The following is a 15,666-nucleotide window of genomic DNA, read 5'->3' as shown; positions in this document are numbered from 1 at the left end:
AAGAAAAAATGTAGACAGTATTTGTTCTTTACGTTTTCTACGCCCCCTTCACACTCCAGCTTCTTCTCATTTCTGTGTTATCACCAGTTAATTTACCTCATTCCTGCTGAGAGACTCTTCCAAGACTTTCATTCTATAAACAGACCTCCTCAGAACACATTGATCATTCCTACAGGTCTCTTGGTACATACCAGCATTAAACACTGTTTGCGTTTTCTCCAGATGTTTAGGTTTTAATTACCACATTGTATGTGACACTTTCTAAATAAGGGTTTGATTGTTGACTTATTGTCTCTTTATAAATTCCTCTTATCATTTGGTTGGGTGGTTTGTATGTCATGTATGTGACTCTTTTTTTTTTTTTAGGTGGAGTCTTGCTCTGTCACCCAGACTGGAGTGCAGTGGTGTGATCTCTGCTCACTGCAACCTCCACCTACTGGGTTCAAGCAATTCTCCTGTCTCAGCCTCCTGAGTAGCTGGGACTGCAGGTGTCCACCACCACACCTGGCTAAATTTTGTATTTTTAGTAGACATGGGGTTTTGCCATATTGGTCAGGCTGGTCTTAAACTCCTGACTTCAGATGATCCACCCACCTCGGCCTTCCAAAGTACTGAGATTACAGGTGTGAGCCACCGAGCCCCGCTTTTTTTTTTTTTTTTTTTTTTTTTTAAGTTGAAGTCCTATTTAATTACCCAGGCTGGAGTGCAGTGGCACAACTGCAACCTCCGCCTCCTGGGTTCAAGTGATTCTCCTGCCTCAGCCTCCTGAGTAAATGGGAGCACAGGCATGTGCCACCACATCCGGCTAATTTTGGTATTTTTAGTAGAGACAGTAGAGATGGGGTTTCACCATGTTGACCAGGCTGGTCTCAAACTCCTGACCTCTGGTGATCCATCTGCCTCAGCTTCCCAAAGTGCTGGTGTGAGCCATCACGCCGGGCCTATGTATGTGACTTGAGGACAGCAAAGAAGGATAGTTGGTAGGATCCACCATCTTCATTTAGGAAGAATCATATATTTATACTCATTGAATCTGAACCTAAAAGATGTTGGGATATTAAAATTATATTTTCTTTAACAGATATGGAAACTGAGTCCCAGGGAGTTTACTGACTTTTCTGAAGTTACATGGAACTGGGGAATGATAAACTAAGATCGTTAGACCTTGGAAGTAAACCTTAAGTGCCACCTCTTCCGTAAACTCTAATCAATTTCCCTAATGAGGCTTGCTCACTTCCTCTCATCTCTAACACATCTGTTTTCCTTTTTTTCTAGCACTTTACTCTCACTTCTGATTATAGTTGTTTTTGACCATGTCTAATCCTCCCTTTAGAATGTAAGGTCCTAGATGGGATACAGTCCCTTAATCAGCTATGTGTTCTTCAACGTGCTGAGCATAGGATTTTGGTATACAGTAGGTGTCCAATACATGACTCAGTATTTGAATTGAACTTTGGTTGGCTTTTGGACTCCCAGGCTGAAACTTAAAAGATGAAGTGCTCTGTGAAATCAGCTTTGACTCATACATTTTCTCTAATTATAAAATTAATTATTTCAAGTGAATAAACAAGAACGCTAAAGAATCTCTGTAGGTTTTAGTCATTTCTAGGTCATAATGTATAATGTTGTCTGTTCTAACCAAGGAGAACATGATTAATATTTAAAATAGCAGGACTTTGCATAACGCTCACTTGACATTATCTAGTGAGGCCAAGGGGAACCAGCATATTGTATAATACATCAAAGGGGGTGCATGACATTCCCTTGGTGGACAAGCACCGCTTGCTCATTCTACCCTCTTTGATCTGTCCCTTTGTACACAAGATCATCCATTTGCCTCTAATCTTTTAAAAAAGAATGTATGCTTCGTTCATGAAAAAATGGGCCGTGCGTGGTGGCTCATGCCTTTAATCCCACCACTTTGAGAGGCCAAGGTGGGCAGATCACTTGAGGTCGGGAGTTCAAGACCAGCCTGGCCAATATGCCGAAATCATATCTCTACTAAAAATACAAAAAATTAGCCAGATGAGATTGTGGGTACCTGTAATCTTAGCTACCTGGGGGACTGAGGTGGGAGAATCACCTGAACCTGGGAGGCAGAGGTTGCAGTGAGCCAAGATTGTACCACTGTACTCCAGCCTGGGTGAGACAGAGCGAGACCCTGTCTCAAAAAAAAAAAAAAGCCATTTTGAATTGAGAGGCGTAGTGGAAGTGGCATTTTCCAAACTTCAATAAAAGTGACTTCTTAGTGAATAAATAGTTAATTCCCTACACATAACCTGAGGAATGATGGCCAAAGGGAAAGGCCCTCTCCTTTGATCCTTTTTTGGGTGTAGCTGAGTGTTTATACTGTTTCAGTCCATGAAGCATTGTTCTGTTTTCTTCTTGTACATTAAAAACATAAAATCCAAGAAAGCATGCTGCATCTGTCTTTTTTTCTCTGAGTGATTTTCCAACAGTTATCCCCTGGGTTTCAAGCAAGCTGCAGAATAGTAGGTGCAGAATGCTCTCTTTGAAACAGGGTTGGAGTTCCAGGAGCGGTGCCCACTAGACAACCCCTTCTCACTCTAAGAAGACCCTGGGGAACCCTCTGGAACTTCTGGGCTCTTTGGAACATAGAGAAAAACAACACTGATCTAGGATATTTTTCTCTCTGTACACTGACCTATACTTGGAATTGCCATGTATCCTATATTAGTTTATATAAATCAAAGCACCTATTATAACATTCATAAATTTTTAAATGCTAATAAAACTACACTTACATTTTAGTACAATATATTATATAAAACAGTAAGTACCTAGTTGATTTTTGTGAGATATTATCTATGTCTCTCTAACACTGATGTTGTAAAAAAAAAAATTAATGATAAATCAGGTTCAGGTAACAAATTCTGATCAATGCATAGATTCGAAAACTTACTTTTTCCTTCCTCCTGTCTTTCCTCATTCCCCGTATCTGCTAATCTGCCTGGGTTCTTAGAACTCATCAGGTTACCTGGTAGTTTACTGTTTTACTTCATGTGGCATTAAGTAGTACTAAGTACTTTTTTGATAGAAAGAAGCTTCCTGCATGATTAACATGTTTGTTATTCTTCATTTATAAGGTGTTATGTCTATCACATAGGATAAGCATCCAGTGCATTACATATTAATCATGAATTGGTGACTTTAGAAACTAAGTTATATCTGTATGATGATCAAGTTTATGTTATTGATATTACAATTCAAAATTGTATTAGCTACATTTATGTATTTTTGAAAGATACAAGTAGTTAGCTAGATCAATAGGTAGAAAGAAAGGTAATAGGTCCACCTATAAATCTTTTCTATGTTTAGATAATGCTTTTTTAATTAAAAATAACAGAACTCTACCTTTTGGTTTTATACCTTTTTAATAAATGAAATTAATCAAGGTAATGATAACCTAAATTACTCTCTAAATATTATGAAGTAAGATTGATCTGGAAACTGCATGTTTTTAATATCACTGAGCGCTTGGAAAATAGGCTGCCTCTGTGGCCCAGTGATCAGAAATTCTCAAATATGAAAGGAAACCTTCAAAGGCTGACCATTCTTCAAATAAGCATGATAGACTGTCTGCGTAATCTTCTTTGAAAACAATTTTTTTAAGTTATCTCTGTCTACTTACTTATTTATTTTTGTCTCATTATCTGTCCTTATTAGAGCTCATGCTTTCTGAAGTCTGGCTGGCCAAATATTAAGTGCCCATTTATTACCCTTTTATGAAGGTCAAATATATTATTTCTGGTTGGTTCCAAGTTATGCTCTGCTGTGGGAAATGGTCAGAGGTCTTTTCAACATTCTGGTCTGTTTGCTTCCAGCACACTCCCTGTGGTTTCTCAGGGGTTTCCATCATCTAGTGTTTGACATACTGTATCTAGAACATTTGTTTCTAGTGAATAGGCTGTGCTGCTTTTATGGTGGATGGAGATGAATGCTGGCCGCTACCGGAAATTTGCCATATTTACTAGGGTGGAGATGTTTCACTCCAATGTATCAGAACTGCCCCAAGCTTTCTCCTGGTACTCTCATGAAAACAAAGTCAATGTGGATGAATCTTTAATAAAACCACAATTTCTCCCCTGGAGAAATTAAGAGTGCACCACCAGCCTCAGGGGCTAAATGGTTTCTAATCAAACGTTTCTTTTGCTGACCTAAACTGTCCCTTGACCAAATCTTTTGTTCGTTTTGTTCCTCTGCTCCTCAAAGCACCTACTTCCTTATTTTAAGGGGTCCTTGACCTCTAATGTGCATCTTGGTTTATAACCTTTCAAGTCAACTACTTAAATTAAGTTTTGCTGAACAAAACCTATAGCTTGTAGGTAACAAGGAGGCTTGATGCTTATAGGTGAAAAGGTCTGCTGTATGGGATATATATGATGTAACAGCTGGGAGAGAAAAACCTTTTCTTGGTTGCTTGGAGCAGTATGTGTGTTTGGGAAATAGAATACTAAGTGTTGCCTTGATTGACAGCATCTGCCACCTGGAAGTGAACATGCTTGTAGTGGGGAAAATGACAGTGTGGGTGAATCCAAAAGATATGTGACCTGGCACAGTGTCTCACACCTGTAATGCCAACACTTTAGGAGGCCATGGTGGGCAGATCACAAGGTCAGGCGATCAAGACCATTGGTGAAAGCCCGTCTCTACTAAAAATACAAAAATTCGCCGGGCATGGTGGCTCATGCCTGTAATCCCAGCTACTTGGAGGCTGAGGCAGGAGAATAGCTCGAACCAGGGAGTGGGAGCTGAGCCGAGATCACACCAATGCAGTCCAGCCTGGTGACAAAGCGAGACTCCATCTCAAAAAAAAAAAAACAAAACGATATGTAAAAAGAAAATACCTGCAATACACAGCCTCTCACAGATAAGAGAAGAGGCACAGAAGGAAGGATACAGAGGTCAAGCCAAGAGAGAAGACAGCAGGGATTATTATGAAGAATTTAAAGTAACTAGAGTAATGGGAGAATGCTAATACAAAGAGCACAATGAAGACAGAGGGTAGAAGAAAAAGAAATAATAACATTCTAAATATTTTCAGCAGTGGAAGTTTCAGAATCTCTTGAGATCTCTCAGAGAGAGGAGAGCTAATTTACCGGGAACTTATTAAGACTTTCAGAGGGAGTACAATTTACCCTTATCTTTCTGTTCTTCCTGAGTGGTTTCTAAGGGGTAAAAGATGTTGATGGCTGTGGCTGAAATTGGTTTTGCCAGGAAGGAAAACACGATTATGACTCAAACGTGGGGTTGTGGCAGGCCTAAGTCCGGGTTCCCCAGCTCCCCTGCAGTAGATTCAAATATCATTGCTGCTGCCCACACTTAATGGATTTTTGTCCTTTTAATGCTCTCTCTTAGCTACTCCCTCATACCACTCTGCAGTGATCTCTCATATTTATAGGTATACCTTGTATTTTCTGCACTTGTCACTTATACCAACTCAGCGTCTATTTCCTGTCACTGTGGAGCTATGCTTTGTTAACTGAAGATGGTCGTTTGAATTTTTGCTGAGGGGCGTCATTAGTTCTGGTGCAATGTTTAATATAACGGAACCTGGAGCCAGTGGATCTGGTCTTAAATTCCATCTAAGCTGCATACTAATTGTGTGCCCTTAGAGAACATTATATTTGTTGGTCTGTTTGTTGTAAACCCCTCCATGACACCGTTTCCTCTTATCAACTGAAATATAATGATTGTGTCGACATCCTAAGGTAGTTATGGGAAATAGAGTCAAAACCAGCAAAGAACAGTGCCTGAGACCTAGTGAACATTCAACACGTGTTAGTTTCACTGTTACTCTTCTTAATTGTTCCAAATTATATGGCCATGCCTTATGCTGTCTTTTGTCAACTCAACCAGAAGGTTATTAAATGCCTGTTTTGTTCCAGATCTTTTTTAAGAACTAGGAAATAGAAATACAAGACATTGTTCTTGCTCTTAATGATTGTAGAGTCTGGTGGAGGAGATGAATGTATAAACAATCTCTTATAGCACGGAACTTACGTATCATGACAGCTATGTACATAGAACTCTAGAGACTAGGAAGGTTTCACAGAGATGCAAATATCTGTCAAAGGAGAAGGAGAAAGGAAGATGAAAACAGTCTTTCGGTGTATGTGCTATGAGAAACTAGTGTTCCCAAGAGCACAATGCATATTTTGGAGTTTTCAGGTTTAAATGATTAAGAGTGTCTAGTTTGAGTCTGAAAGCATGTTAATTTCTACTGATATTTGACTATAATTAAACCCTAAGAAAGTCCTCATGACCCATTTGAATTACAGGTTTGTATAATAATGTAATTTCTTTTCTTTCTTTCTTTTCTTTCTTTTTTTTTTTTTTTTTTTTTTTTTGAGGCAGAGTCCCACTCTATTGCCCAGACTGGAGTGCAATGGCACAATCTCGGCTCACTGCAACCTCCAGCTCCCCAGTTTAAGCAATTCTCTTGCCTCAGCCTCCCGAGTAGCTGGGATTACAGGTGACTGCCATCATGCCTGGCTAATTGTTTTGTATTCTTCGTAGAGATGGGGTTCCTCCATGTTGGCCAGGCTGTTCTCGAACTCCTGACCTCAGGTGATCTGCCCGCCTCAGCCTCTCAAAGTGCTAGGATGACAGGTGTGAGGCACTGTGCCCAGCCAATTTATTTTTAATTGCAATAAACTTTCTTCCTGTCTTGCTTATAAAATCAATAAATGGGCAATGGTGACATTATTAATATTGAATTAATGGAACTAGAATTCACCTTATTATAGATTTGATATGTTCAACATGTATCTTAGGTACTATCAGCAAGTCAGAACTATTGATGAAATTTGGAGGCAGAATATTAAGAAGAAATTAATTGACTTGTTTCATTGAACACCTGGCTTGTGCCTTGTTCTCTGTAAGCACAAAGGTTAATATAAAAGAAGCATGAACCTTGCTTTGCTCTTAGGGAGTTTACCATCCCAGTGCAGGGATGCAATTAAATAAATAAGGTAGGAGAGTGGATTGTATAGATGACAAAGGCTTTAAGAATTCAGAGAGGGCTGTAATCTCAAATAGTCAGGGAAGCAGCATAAAAGGGCTTAAGCTGACCAGTGGAGCAGATCAGCATAACACAAAGTCATGACATTCACAACAGAAAAATAGAATTTAGTTAAACCAATATTTATTGTCTGCTAGCCAGTAGAGATACAGACATGTGTAACACAGGGTCGTGTCTGCAGAGAGCTCACAGATGGAAGGGAGAAGTATGTGGTTAGAAACTGTCATAGTTTAGAATGGTTAAGTTGCTGTATCCTTCATTCTCTAAAATCTTAATAATCGGTTACACATTCTACTCTTTTGCCTCCTAAAGCTTATAAAATGTGCCTGTGACAGATCGTTTATGCAAATCATTGATTTAGAGAACACAGTCTCTGTAAACTTATTGGACCCTGGGGATGTGTTCTGGATCAGGGAAGTGGGTGCATATTGGGAAAGATGAGGAAATAGGAAAAATGGAGTAAAACATAGCAATAAAAGAAGCAGCCAGGCATTTGTGGGGAAGCAGGAGGCGTCTGGTGTTCCAATGACTAGTACTTCATCTTTTTATCTGCTACTTTCTAAAAAGGGCCCAAATTCCCTTGAACAAGAATAACTGCAACTTTAAATGCAGATGCTATCCCCATCAGCATCCAGATTTTACTGGGATGGATGTAGCTTTTCTTAGGAGACAAACCCATCCAACTTGACTCAGATAATTAAAGTGTTTGGATTTGAGGCTGTTCAGGAAAACAGCTGAACTTGTGCTGGGGAAAGAGGTTGGATCTTATAGGAAGGCATGTATTTGCTATTGAAGTAGTCTGCTTTCTTTTGAATCGCTGTTATGTGGTGTGTTTGTGTGTGTTCACCACTTTTGCTTTATTAGTGCATTATTTAACCAACTGATTTACATATTTTCTCCACTGGCTAATACTGTCTTTGTTCCTTGGGTCCAAGCCTTTTGTGCTTCCATTTGGAAGTACATTGCTGACATTTACAGACTCCCACAGAGGACTCAGTCAATTACTACCATAGATGCCCATTGTTTCAAGAGAGCTGACCTTTACCCCTAGGCACCAATTAAAATCCATTGCCTCTTACCCCTGCGGTGCCAGTACTTGCTGTAATTCTGGCTCAATGCCCAGTGCAACCGGTGGAATACATTCATTTTTGTCTTCTTTTTATTATTATTTTTTTCTTCAAACAAGAGAGGGACCTGCAAATGAAAATGTATGCTTTCTTTAAAAGAAGGGGCAGACTACCACCAGAATTACCAATCATTTTCAGTTAAATGACCTTTTGTGTCAATGTAAATAATGACCCTAAATAAATAAAATAATTAGGAAAAAATTGGGAAGTTGCCTGTAGGATTATCCCAGCTTCAAAACACAGCAGAGCTCTCTAATTACTTCCTGATGATGGTTTGTTGCTAATTGCAGGGCTATTCTGCCCTAGGCATAGCTGGGTATGCTCTATGGCAAGCTGACAGAGAGACCAAAGTCCCAGCATGTGGTACATTAGACAACGAGCCCTCTACCTGTCAAATTGTGTGAGTACTCCCGCACACTGCTAAGGTGGTAACCTTTTAGTTAAACATAAATTTCTTCCTATAATCAAATATGAGATTAGGGCATTTAGAACCAAATGTAGTTTGTCTGAATCACAGATGTTCATTGTAGCAAGAATGGTACTTCTGACTGACCAGTAGCCTTAAAGATGTGTTAATTTAGGGAAATAATAAACGGAAAGGTATTGAAAGGTTTATAACTTTGTAACTTTTTTCACTCTTCTATTTCCACTACCTTCTGTTGTGCTAAGGGTACAATGCTGCTGACATTTTAATGGGATTCAATGCCAAATTCTACCAACGAAGTTATTTTGGTGGAAATGGCCATAATATAAACAAAGTGGCCCAGAAAGCAGTCCGAGTATACTCAGATTGAGGCAAGAAGTCCTGATTTGCTAAAAAGTAAATGGAGCTTGAAGTTTTCCTTTCCCTGTTTGATTTAAAATTCTAGATCTAAGCAAGTTAAAGCTTGAGAGAAAGCACAGGCCTCTTCCTCCCACTTCCTCCTGGCACTTTTTGTGCCGACAACCACATGGAGAAAATGCAATTAATTGTTTGATCTGCAGAGGAAGTGGTTTCTGCAGTTGTATTTCCTCGCTCCTCCTCTCTATTTACTATTTGAAATTTTATGACTTGTGAAGATTATACTTGTATGAGGGCTTAAAAATTCCCAAGAGCCACAGCGTCTCACTTATCCCATCCCACAGGCCTTGGTGGGATAGACTGGGAGTATAACATGGTGAGTAGGAGGCCGTTTGGCTCCTTGGAGACCCAAGTCAGCCTTCTCTTACCCAGGAACCAATGGAAACTGGCCAAGCTCATTTAATAAAGCCCAGAAGATTATCAAACCCAAACCATTTGACTTCATTTATCATAAATACAAAGTTTTGCCCATGTTTCATTATGTTTTTCCCATATATACCTAACTTGAGGGAATTGCAAATAACTCTGAAATAAATATGTGGGAGAGGGCCTTGTTAAAAGTGGATATTACCTATTTGCAACTGCTTAGTTTATTGCTTCTTTCATTTATTTTCTTCTGTCTCTCCCTCCTTTCATTCCTTCCTTTTTTCTTTCCAAATATCACTTATTAGAGGGACAGAGGCTGGGCACAGTGGCTCACACCTGTAATTCCAGAACTTTGGGAGGCTGAGGCGGGAGGATCACGAGGTTAGGAGTTCTAGACGAGCCTGACCAACATGGAAAAACCTCATCTCTACTAAAAATTAGCTAGGTGGGGTGACATGCACATGTAATCTCAGCTACTTGGGAGACTGAGGCAGGAGAATCACTTGAGCCCAGGAGGCGGAGGTTGCAGTGAGCCGAGATAGCACCACTGCACTCCAGCCTGGGTGACGGAGCAAGATTCCGTCTCAAGAAAAAAAAAAAAAAAAACACAAGAAGGACAGAATAATAAGACCACCTTATATATTTACCACATGTATATTTTCAGAATGATTACAGAACTACAGAACTGTGTGTATGAATGTGTAATCAACTCATCCTTACAAGAATACCGTGAGGTAGATAGGAGAGCTTATATAAGGCATTGCTGCTTTATACGTGAGACCTAGTTAGTGACTGGTTGCCTTTAACTAGAACCCCCATCTTTGCATTTCTGGTCTATGTTCTTCTGTCATAGTTTCCTATTTTCCTAACACTGCTCCAGTTTTCTTGTCTGGAAGGTGACTTTTTACTAATATTCTTCAGGCTGATTCCTCTGTAGATCTTCAATTTAATTTCATGTTTTAAATACAAATACTCAGGACGCTGAGGCAGGAGAATCACTTGAACCTGATAAACGGAGGTTGCAGTGAACCTAGATTGTGCCACTGCACTCCAGCCTGGGCAACAAGAGTGAGACTTTGTCTCAAAGAAAGTAAAAAAGCCAAAAGCCGGGCACGGTGGCTTACACCTGTAATCCTAGCACTTTGGGAGGCCAAGGTGGGTGGATCATCTGAGGTCAGGAGTTCAAGACCAGCCTGGCCATCATGGTGAAACCCCATCTTTAAAAAAAAAAAAAGAAAAGAAAAAGGACCCTAGTGAATAACTCTCTCCCGCTTTTTCTATATCAGATTTATAAAAGAAACTATTAAAGCTATTACAGGGAAAGATATAAAGAAAAATATTAGAAAGAAAACTCTTTACAACTACACCTAAATTGGAACGAGAAATCTATCTTTGCCTTTTGAACTAAATGGTATTTCAAGTAACCCACACTCACATTTTTTAAAGAAGAAATAGAACAACAATGGCTCCTACTTCTCAAATCGGTGGTTATAATGAACTGTAAGCTGTAAGACATGCATATGTGAAATGTGCCGAGAACATTCACACGTATGGCGATAGTTGATGCAGAAACAAAACAAAACTCTGAAATCATCAAGGTAAGTACAATTAACTCCATTTTGAAGTGGAGGAAATGAGGGTTCAGTGAGAGGATTGTCCGGGTCACGTAGCTGGTAACCATGCAAGGTTATGGCAACCTGGAGATTTTCTGGAGCGTTCGGTTAACATTCACATCCTCTATATTGTAACTAAAGAGTATAATCCCCCTAGGGCCACAATTATTTCCTCAAGGGTGCATGGGAGTTAATAGCAACTGCTCAATGAAGCAAGCAGTATCAGTAATTTCTGTTTCTTAGCCATTTATAGCAGAGTGTTGCTGCTTGAATGTTTTGATATCTTTTGCTTTCCCCAGTATACATGACAGTCCTAAAGATATGCCCAGCTACCTTCCAAGGGATTAGTGGGATGAAGCGGCTACATTACTACTGAGGTTCTTAAACTTCAGCATATATGAAAATCATCCAGGGAGCTTGTTAAACTGCAGATTCTGGGGGCCCAGTTCTCAGGAATTCTAGGTTATTAGTTCTGAGAATCTGCATTTTAACAGGCATGTGCCACTTTTCCATCTCTCTACAATTCTGCTGCACGTAGACCAAATACTACACTTTACTAAACAGAGGTGAGCTGTGCCAACAAGAAGGTATTATTTTTCAGTGAAACTCTTGCTTACATTTTTTTTTTAATTGAAAAGGCTCTTGGTGTTGGTGATACAAGGATAAAGTATTGAAGTTATGCACTTGAAAATAGGCGTCCACTACTGGACAGTGGAAGTTTTGATTTGAAATTACACCCTTTCTCTCCATTTGTCCCTTTGACATAAAACTAGGGTTCATGATTTATCTGCTGGAAAGTCAGCTGTATTTTGCATTTGGCTGCTGGATGGGTGAAAGACAGTACACAGACGTGCTCAGAGCATTTGAAATTTAAGGGAATGGGTAGCCAAAGCTTTTAGGAGTACAGTAGGAGGGCATAGCATGCAGGCATCTCTTTCCCCTCTGTTCTTCCACCTAGGAATGAGGTAGGGACTGGAATTCATACTTCTTAGTTACTTCATGGCACAGAATGCTTACTAGCAATTGAACTTGCCAGAGCCCTGGGAGGCTACTATTATGGTGTATTCAAAGACGTTTGTTAAGCTCAGGGAGGGGAGCTTCTTGGAATTTTGTTTTTTGAAAGTTCCACTCTATTATTCCAGAGTTCTAACTTTATTCCTTAGCACAGCAAGTGGCTCTGTCTTGGTGTGAAACACAGGCATTCCACACAGGCTTATTAGATACAAACTGCTGTTCACACAGTTCTTGAAAGCAAAACTTTAAAAAAAATATTGCAGGTATTTCTAAAAAATAAATTTGGGAATAAATTCTAACTTGCTCCATTGCCTGCAAGATGAGTGAGGAGGAGGCTATCATTGCTTTGAGTTTGGACTGATGACGTTTTAAGGCAGTTTGGACTAGTGGGCTATTGCCTGTCACTGAACTTAAACATTTTTTTTTTCAAGGCAGAGCCTCATCCTGTTACCCAGACTGGAGTGCAGTGACACAGTCTCGGCTCACTGCAACTTTTGCTTCCTGGGCTCAAGTGAGTCTCCTCCCTCAGCTTCCGGAGTAGCTGGGATTACAGGCACGTGCCACCACACCCGGCTAATTTTTGTATTTTTAGTAAAGATAGGCCTTTGCCATGTTGATCAGGCTGGTCTTGAAATCCTGACCTCAGGTGACCCACCTGCCTCTGCCTTCCAAAGTGTTGGGATTACAGGCGTGAGCCACTGCTCCAGCTAACTAAAACATTTTCACTTCCCCATAGAAAGAAGATGCTGTTAATCATGGACATGCTTTATTCCAAGATTGTAGTGCCTCCTGTCCGTCATTCACAAGCAATAGATGTGCCTCAAAGTGAAATAACAAAACACAAGGGAGGAAAAGGACTCTTGTTTCAAAAGAGATGGAGACAAATACACAGAGGAGGATTATTTCACTTTAATAGAGAACCAGGTGCTCATAGCCTACAAACAGATTCTGGAGTTTTTTTTAATTTTGTTTTGTTTTTTTTTTGTTTTGTTTTGTTTTTTTTATAATGAAGGGGAGTCTATGAAGGTTGTTTCACTAATGGAAGAATAAATGGTCCAGATACCACCAGATGTCCCCTTTCCTAGCCCCTCCTTTTGTACTCAGGAGCTCAGCCTTCCTCTGCCCCAGGGCTGTGAAAGCTGGGCTGTCACTCATCCCCATTTTGCATTTTGGCTGTCATGTCTGTCAAGATCCCGCAGTGATGAGTGGAATTGAACAGGGCTAGCAGGGGGATCCCAGCATGATGAGAGAGCCTTCCTGGGAGCCTAGTACAGATTGGATCATGCTGTCTTCTCAAAAGGGCAGCCTGGCTGCAGAGCATCTCAGCCAAGAGAAGAGTGAGCTCCTCCATCCATGGCATCTTCTGTCCCTATGCCAAGCCCAGGGTCAACTTCATTTCCAGTCTAGGAAGTTGGAGACTTTTAGTCTGGAAGGTTTTTTTTTTTTTTACTTGTGTACCTAAAACACTTCATTTTCATCCCTCCCCCCATAACCACAAAAACAAAACAAAAAGAAGAAAGAAAAAAGTCTTGTCTAGAGAAAAGAAAATCATGCAAAGACTGCATCTGAGTCTGATGACTTTGCTTGAATCCCATGTCTTGTTTACTTTACAACTGGTGGGTAAAAGAGGCAACTGCTTCCTGATTCTTGGAGGATTTTATCTTAAAGTTTTTATTTTGACTTGGTTTATCCAAACACATGCAAAGAAATTGCCACCTCTAGAGTGGAGGGAGTTACAGAATGAGAACAAAGATCTCTAAATGGGATGAAGGCAGTGGAGTCGTCTGATTTTGATTACCACTCCAGCTAACGAAAGGCATTCAATCACTTTGCCTTAAATATACTCTATTCTGTTGTGCACACAAAACCAGCTAGCTTTGGGGGCCCCTCTTTCTTTATCTCTAAATATTGATAATAACACATATATTGTTAGCTCATTGCGTGAGAGTGAGAGCCAGGAGGTCACAAACAAAAAGGATGTGCATTTATTGGGCTGAATTTAATATTTAAAAAAAGCACTAGGCCAAGCACGATCACTGACGCATGTAATCTTAGCACTTTGGGAGGCCACAGTGGGCAGATCACCTGAGGTCAGGAATTTGAGACCAGCCTGACCAAACATGGCGAAACCCCGTCTCTACAAAAAATACAAAATTAGCCAGGCATGGTAGCACATACCTGTAATCCCGGCTACTTGGAAGGCTGAGGCAGGAGAATCGCTTGAACCCGGGAGGTGGAGGATGCTGTGAGCCAAGATTGTGCCATTGCACTCCAGCCTGGGCAACAAGAGCGAAACTCCATCTCAAAAAACAAAACAAACAAAAACCTGGCACTAATTCCATGTAGAAGAAACTCTGACAAGGGTGCAATTGATCTCAACCTGAGAGGCTTTTGAAGGACTCTTTGGAAGAGAGAAGATTTGAGCTGAATCTTGGCAAATGGGAAGAGGTCAAGAATGCATTGACATTGCAAACTAACATAGCAATCCTTGCAGACATCAAAGGAGGCTGTGGCAGGTGGGCTCACTTTATGTATTCCTTAAATGACTTCACTCCAGAAACTGTTTTGACCCAAACATAGTTGAAGCTCAGCTGCTGCTGTATTCTTGGCAGAAATGCAGAAGACTGCAGGGGAAGAGGCTTTTGTTACAAACTACCTGGTGGAATGCAATTACTTGGAATGGAGTCTGGCCAGGGCAATTGCTGATAATATTACTACCTTTTGCAGAAAGTTTCCAGGGAGTCTTCCTGAAATGACTGAGTAGTCAGGACCTTTGTTTTACATCTCAGTGAAAAACCTGCAAAACCACAGCCAGAAATCACCAACCAAGAGAAATTACTTTTCTTGCAAGGATTTACAAACATTTGAGCTCAGAAAGCAGGGGCAGGCAATAGGGCCTTGGGGCTCTTAGAGGAGAGATGTGATTGGGGGCCCCAGAGTTTAGTCAATGAAACAATTTATTATGTCTTTTTTTTTTTTTTTTTTTTTTTTTGAGACGGAGTTTCGCTTTTGTTACCCAGGCTGGAATGCAATGGCGCGATCTCCGCTCACCGCAACCTCCGCCTCCTGGGTTCGGGCAATTCTCCTGCCTCAGCCTCCGAAGTAGCTGGGATTATAGGCACGCGCCACCATGCCCAGCTAGTTTTTTGTATTTTTAGTAGAGACGGGGTTTCACCATATTGACCAGGATGGTCTCGATCTCTTGACCTCGTGATCCACCAGCCTCGGCCTCCCAAAGTGCTGAGATTACAGGCGTGAGCCACCGCGCCCGGCCTATTATGTCTTAAATGCCACTTAAATAGAAGTTTAAAGTTTCAAAAACATTTTATCATTCAGTGCTGCTATGTGGTCTTTGTCTACACACAAACATTAGGAGAAAGTTCTAATTGGGTGCAGTGGCTCACGCCTGTAATCCCAGCACTTTGAGAAGCCAAGGCAGGCAGATCACGAGGTCAGGAGTTCGAGACCAGCCTAGGCCATATGGTGAAACCCTGTCTCTATTAAAAACACAAAAATTAGCTAGGTGTAGTGGCACGTGCCTGTAGTTCCAACTACTTGGGAGGCAGACAGGAGAATCCCTTGAATGTGGGAGGTAGAGGTTGCATTAAGGTGAGATCATGCCACTACACTCCAGCCTGGGTGACAAAGTGAGACTTAGTC

At 40.7% G+C, this 15,666-nt stretch overlaps 1 protein-coding gene across 5 annotated transcripts in view; it reads left to right on the top strand.

Moving 5' to 3' along the window:
* SORCS1 (sortilin related VPS10 domain containing receptor 1) overlaps positions 1-15,666 on the top strand; it is a 583,838-nt gene that overhangs the window by 328,172 nt on the left and 240,000 nt on the right. The gene's annotated exons all lie outside the window — the stretch shown is intronic.

The sequence above is a fragment of the Sapajus apella genome, unplaced genomic scaffold, assembly GCF_009761245.1.
Source record: "Sapajus apella isolate SASKATOON/1434 unplaced genomic scaffold, GSC_monkey_1.0 scaffold13, whole genome shotgun sequence".
Classification (NCBI taxonomy): domain Eukaryota; kingdom Metazoa; phylum Chordata; class Mammalia; order Primates; family Cebidae; genus Sapajus; species Sapajus apella.
This window is presented reverse-complemented; position numbering and strand designations above follow the sequence as displayed.